General features: G+C 46.4%; 1 pseudogene; it reads left to right on the forward strand.

The window, feature by feature from the left end:
• Positions 1-3,662: 3,662 nt before the first annotated feature.
• On the forward strand, positions 3,663-6,360 carry LOC148431361 (uncharacterized; annotated as a pseudogene).
• Positions 6,361-6,899: the final 539 nt, after the last annotated feature.

Here is a 6,899-nt window from a genome sequence, read left to right on the forward strand (position 1 = left end):
GCATATAACTTCAAATCCAGCGTATTTATTACCCTAAGATTTTGAATTTGTCTTCATACCCAATGCATCAATTAATATAGCAAATTACATTACAATCTGAAATGGTCAGGTTGAAACCCTGTGTTGATTTGGTGTGGAATAACCCATTAGACTCTTAGAGACATTTAGCACAATGCTGATAATGGGGCTAGGGAGGAATCGGAGGGTGATGACGGACATATTGTGTGGGATAACCAGGGGAGGCAGACATTGCTTTGCCTCGTTACACTTGTAACCCCATAAGGAGCCATCATACAGTCATTCTGTGCGGACACAGGACGTCAGCTTCCGAAGACATTGCTTTAATGAGTCCTGCAGGACTTTACCCAGCTTATTCTGTCCCCCAGGCCTTGTCCGTTGATCTGTTGTAGGCACAGAAGCTATAGGTGTTTTGGCTGCAGCACTGGGCTTGTCCGCTACCAGACCAGATTGTTCAGCTCCTATTATCTCCGGTCCCTGATCCTTCATGCAGGTGGTGAGGCAGCTCCTCAGCTGGTTGCCGGATATGGGGGCTTTGGGAGTGTGGGAGGAGCCAGAGGTGCGGCCTGTGAGTAGTCTGGAGTCTCCAGTGCGATAGAGGCACACCCCCGTCTCACAGTCTATGAGGAATGTGTGGTGGGATGGGGTCAGGGCAGGTTCTCCCGTTACGCATGGTACGCAGCTGAGTAGGGCACCACATATTGGAGGGCACCTCAGCTGCGTACCATGCGGGCCGCGGGCAGTCTGTGTCTCTGTGACACAGCTGCACCACGTGTGTAGCTCTGACCGGACGGAGTTCGGTCAGCACTACACAGTGCCAAACACACAGCCGCCGCCGCCGGCAGCTGTGTGTTTGTTGTCATCAGCAGCCAATGAGAGTCTGTCAGACTCATCGGCTGCTGCGCCCACTGCTGGAGCCATCTTCTGGCTGCTGCGCCCACTGCCGGAGCCATCTTCCGGATTCCGTAGTGGGTAATGGGAGAGACGTCATGATGTCTCTCCCATAATGCAAAGTGGCCTGAGAGGACTCAGGACGGACGGAGGAGCTGATAGCAGCGGCACGACCAGGAGCAGGAGCGGGGATTCAGGTAAGTGTTTTTTTTTTAATTATTACGTGTCTCTCTACTGGGGGGGGACTACAAGGGGGGGCTACTACTGGGGGGCTACTACTTGGGGGACTACAAGGGGGGCTACTACTGGGGGCACTACAAGGGGGGATTACTACTGGGGGCACTACAAAGGGGGATTATTACTGGGGGCACTACAAGGGGGGGACTACTACTGGGGGCACTACAAAGGGGGATTACTACTGGGGGCACAACAGAGGTGCTATTACTGGGGGCACTACAAGGGGGGATTACTACTGGGGGCACTACAAGGGGGGGATTACTACTGGGGGCACTACAAGGGGGGCTACTACTGGGGGCACTACAAGGGGATTACTACTGTGGGCACTACAAGGGGGGATTACTACTGGGGGAGCTACAAAGGGGGCTACTACTGTGGGCACTACAAGGGGGATTACTACTGGGGGCACTACAAGGGGGGCTACTACTGGGAGCACTACAAGGGGGGATTACTACTGGGGGCACTACAAAGGGGGATTATTACTGGGGCCACTACAAGGGGGGGACTACTACTGGGGGCACTACAAAGGGGGATTGCTACTGGGGGCACAACAGAGGTGCTATTACTGGAGGCACTACAAGGGGGGATTACTACTGGGGGCACTACAGAGGGGGATTATTACTGGGGCCACTACAAGGGGGGGACTACTACTGGGGGCACTACAAAGGGGGATTGCTACTGGGGGCACAACAGAGGTGCTATTACTGGGGGCACTACAAGGGGGATTACTACTGGGGGCACTACAAGGGGGGATTACTACTGGGGGCACTACAAGGGGGGCTACTACTGGGGGCACTACAAGGGGGATTACTACTAGGGGCACTACAAGGGGGGCTACTACTGGGAGCACTACAAGGGGGGATTACTACTGGGGGCACTACAAGGGGGATACTACTGGGAGCACTACAAGGGGGTACTATTACTGGGGGCACTACAAGGGGGGATTACTACTGGGAGCACTACAGGGGGGCTACTACTGGGGCACTACAAGGGGGTATTACTACTGGGGGCACTACAAGGGGGGGTTACTACTGGGGGAACTACAAGGGGGGCTACTAGTGGGGGCACTACATACTTGGGACACTGTCTAACCCAGGGGCTAAGACACTTGACAACAGACAGAATTCAGGCCATACAGACCATGACACTCCCACAAAACCAGCAGCAAATTTGTACCTTCTTGGGCATGTGTGGATACTGCAGAATGTGTATCCCAGGTTTTTACATTTTGGCATTACCATTGCAGGAATTGGTGTCATTCTCAAAACCCGACCGTGTCACACACACTGAGGAGACAGAGCATGCTTTCCTTAACGTTAAGGATAGTCTGACGAGAGCACCTGCCTTGGGAATGCCAGAGTATGAAAAACCCTTTGAGTTATATTGTATGGAAGCTGATGGCTGCGCAGCAGGTGTCCTCACACAGAAACATGGTGACGCTAGCAGACCTGTAGCATACTATAGTGCACAATTGGACACTGTGGCAAGATCACTCCCAACGTGTTTAAGAAGAGTAGCTGCAACTGCTCTTCTGGTAAATAAGAGTGAGAATGTAGTGTTAGGGTATGATACAAATGTCTAAACACCGCATACAGTATCTACTTTGTTGAATTCTGCCCAAACCAGACCTGTCTCTTCAGCAAGGTTCACAAAATGGGAACTAGCTTTAATGGCACCTGCAAATATTACCATTAAACGGTGCAATACGTTAAACCCAGCAACGTACTTACCATATGTGCCTCGAGATGCACAAAGGGTGGAGGAAGGTGAGTTTTGCAGGTATACTGACACACATGATTGTATGGAATATTTGAATCAGACCTTTACTGCAAGACCAGACATACATGACACATCATTAGAAAATGTAGATTTGATGTTTTACATGGATGGGCGTTGTCCTAGACAGTCAGACACAGGAGAATTATGCACAGGTTATGCTGTTGTAGATGACGAGGATGTCATAGAAGCTGAACCCCTTGGTCCACCTCACTCAGCCCAGGTGGCTGAACTAGTACCATTAAGGACAGAATGTGAGTTGGCAGAAGGTAAATCAACTAATATATACACTGACTCTAGGTACGCCTTCGGGGTAGTGCATGATTTTGGGGCTCTTTGGTGTCTTAGGAACTTTATGACAGCAGCACGCGCACCAGTAGCACATTCACATCATATAAAAGGACTTCTGACAGCAATAAAGTTACCAAAGGCAGTAGCTGTCATTAAATGCAAAGCCCACACATGCGAAGAAGACCCGGTGTCCATGGGCAATAACAGAGCAGATGAAGCTGCCAAATGGGCAGCAGGGTCACGTGTAAATATACCAACTAATAAAGTGATGGTCTTCCAGACAATAGACACACAGAAATTAACTGAAATGCTAAATTTGTGTTCCCTACAGGAATAGGCAGTCTGGAGATCGAAGGGATATGTTCAGGAGTCCTCTGGACTCTGCAGAGATGGACAAGGTAGGCCTGTTGCTCCCAAGGCATACTACCCAAGCCTGGCTGAGGCAACGCATGGTCTGGCTCACCTGGGAAAAGAAGGTATGTGCAAGTTGGTCAGAGCATATTGGTGTGCACCAGGCTTTTCTTCTCAAGCTGGAAAGAGAGCAATGTCCTGTCTGACTTGTTTGAGGAAAAATGTCGGGAAGACAATACCCACCGAGCCATCCCATATCTCTCCGACAGATGGGCCTTTTCAGGTAATACAAATTGACTTCATCCAATTACCACCTTGCAAGAATCTCAAGTATGTATTAGTTTGTACTGAAGTATTTTCTAATTGGGTAGAGGCATAACCAGCTGCCACTAATACTGCTGTTTTTACTGCTAAAAAGATTGTTCAGGAGTTTGTATGCAGATACGGTATCCCTAGAATCATAGAAAGTGATAGGGGTACTCATTTCACTGGTGATATTTTCCAGAATATGTGTAAGCATATGGGGATCAATAGTAGACTTCACACCCCCTACCGATCGCAAGCCAGTGCCAAGGTGGAGAGGGTAAACGGTATTATTAAGAACAAACTGAGTAAGATCATGGCTGAAACTGGAATAGGATGGCCAGAAGCCTTACCGCTCGTCCTACATAGCATCAGAACCACTCCTAGACCTCCTCTTAATCTGTCCCCCTTTGAGATACTGTTTGGGAGGCAACCTCATTTGATTATAAGTCCACAGGATGATTTGAAGAGTAATAATGAGGTTACAGTGCAATATCTTATAAAAATGAGTAGACAGCTAAAACAACAGCAACAGAAACTGAAAATGCTGTTACCTGATATGCCAGAAACAAACTGTCATGATGTTGTACCTGGAGAGTTTGTTATGATCCGAAATTTCTTACGCTCAGGTTGTCTAACAGACCATTGGGAAGGTCTGTACCAGGTGTTGATGACAAGTACCACATCTTTGAAAGTAGCAGAAAGAGATACCTGTGTCCATTCCACTCACTGCAGAAAGGTCAATCACCCGAAGGAGGTACAAGGTGAAGTCGAAACAGACAACGCTAACCTGTCAATTGTGAGCTTGTTCCGGGAGAACTAAAGACTGCAGTGAAACACCTGAGCCAGAGACGCGTGCAGATTACTATTCCAGCAATGGAGTGGTGATCTGTTTTTGTTTCTTTTTCTCATTCCAGGGTTCTTCTCATTCTGATTTGTTTCAGGATTTCTGTGACGGCGGACAGAGGACGGAGAGGGAGGCCGATAGGGAAGTTGATAGAGTGGAGTCGGAGGAGAGAGTGATAAAATAATCAGGGCAATATATGGTCAAACCTAGTTCAGGAATTGTTAAGAGATCTGTTATCCATGGAACTCGGAGACAGTGTGAGGGGCTATTGTCTGAAGAATATTGTATCTGTGAGTACTGTGGATCCCTAGTTGATGAGAAATGCATCCAACGCTGCCAGTCCAAGAGTTGTATATGGGCGGGCATCCTTTAGAGGATTACCATTCCTTAGTGGGTAAGGTCTTAAACCAGACTGAATGTTGGGTGTGCTCTCACGTGCCTCAGGGACAACATAATGTAGGATTAGTACCATTTCCATTAAATTTCTCTGAGTTCCTTGAATTACGGGGAGGGAGGTCCATAGACGGGAAGTATAACATCACTAGGTCTCCTAGCTTAAAGCTCCACCGGTACTCCATGGGTCGGTCTTTGCTATGCCTAAATATCTCCTATATAGAAAGACTGGAGAATTGGGAAGCAGACTTTTTGGATCAGAGAATGGCTCGCCACACCAGTAGTGATGAATACCAGAGACGAAGACGTATAAACAAACCAAGTGTGGCATTCATTGGAAAAGTTCCTATGGGTTATTGTAGAAATGTTATTCAGGCTGAAACATGCCTGGAGCAGATGGAGACAATAGGCATAGGTAGTTTTGTTAAAACTTTATGTGATATTATTCAAGATTGTAATGTACCTTACGTCCTCCCAGATACTGTGTATTATGTTTGTGGAAGAAGAGCTTATTCATGGTTATCTCCGAGTTCCAAGGGCTTATTTTTTATAGGTAAATTGGTCCCAGAGGAAATGACCCTTACACATGATGAAATGATTAGTATCCATAAAATTGCACCACCTCCATACATACACATGCAGTATGAGCATCGTGACAAAAGAAATAAGATTCCTGGTGAAGAACATATAGCCACACAGTTGATTAGTGAAACAACTGGCTTCCAAATCTTGGTAGCATTAGATCCCACCAGGATCACTCTGGGAACTTTACATTTTAGATATATCCAAGACCATGGCTAAATTAATAGACAACATCACCAAGATGTATGATGACACTTTCAGGTATACTGGGAAGGAGCTACAGGCTTATAAAAAGGAGTTGGTACAACATAGGCTAGTGTTAAACTACCTGACAGCTATTACTGGTGGATATTGTGTGACTTTGGCCACCCAATTTGGTGTCAAGTGTTGCACGTACCTCACCAATAATACTAATGACCCCAAAAGAGGTGATTGACCGGAAAATGGATGAAATCCTACAACTGAAGTGGGAGTTTCAGTCTCATACTTCCTCGTATGAGACTGAGGTAAAGGTAGAGAAATGGTTCTCATGGTTAAACCCTGTAAAATGGTTCGCCAGTCTGGGAGAGTGGGTACAGGAGATGATTGCTAGTATAGGTAAGCTCCTTATTCTTATATTTGTTGTCATTTTAGTAATTGGTTTATGTGTCAGACGTGTTCTTACTGTGTAGAAGTGTGGAAAACGTACCACCAAGGTAAACAGTAAAAATGAAATCATGATGGTGGTGAATAGTGGTGGGGTAGGTACTAAGGTTGATAAAGAACTGCATTACAATCCTGAAATTGAATGTACCATCAGATAATAACATGTGAATAGGCTTGGTCATGTATAATAAAAGGTATTGTAAATGTTCTGTTAAACATCATAGATAATGTAGTCTCAATTTCCCCCCAAACTTCCTTTATAGGTTCGATGAGGTCCCACATCCCACCAATGGTCCCCTATAGATCCGCTGAGTGCGTATAAGGGTTGTTTTACCCTTTCCAGAGATGCATTATTGACTGTTCAATGACCGAGTTGTGTCATACCGTTTAGAACATTGAATACTAATTTATTATGCATGACTAAAAAGGTTGAGAATAGAATGTGATAGTTTTATGTTTGCTATCAAAGGGTGGACTGTCAGAGTCAAATAATTGGACATGATCGCTTGCAACCATTATCTGACAGTATAGTCATCTATAGTCTGATGGCAAGTAAATTTTACGC

Source organism: Taudactylus pleione, unplaced genomic scaffold (genome assembly GCF_031769625.1).
Source record: "Taudactylus pleione unplaced genomic scaffold, aTauple2 ptg002376l, whole genome shotgun sequence".
NCBI classification, from domain to species: domain Eukaryota; kingdom Metazoa; phylum Chordata; class Amphibia; order Anura; family Myobatrachidae; genus Taudactylus; species Taudactylus pleione.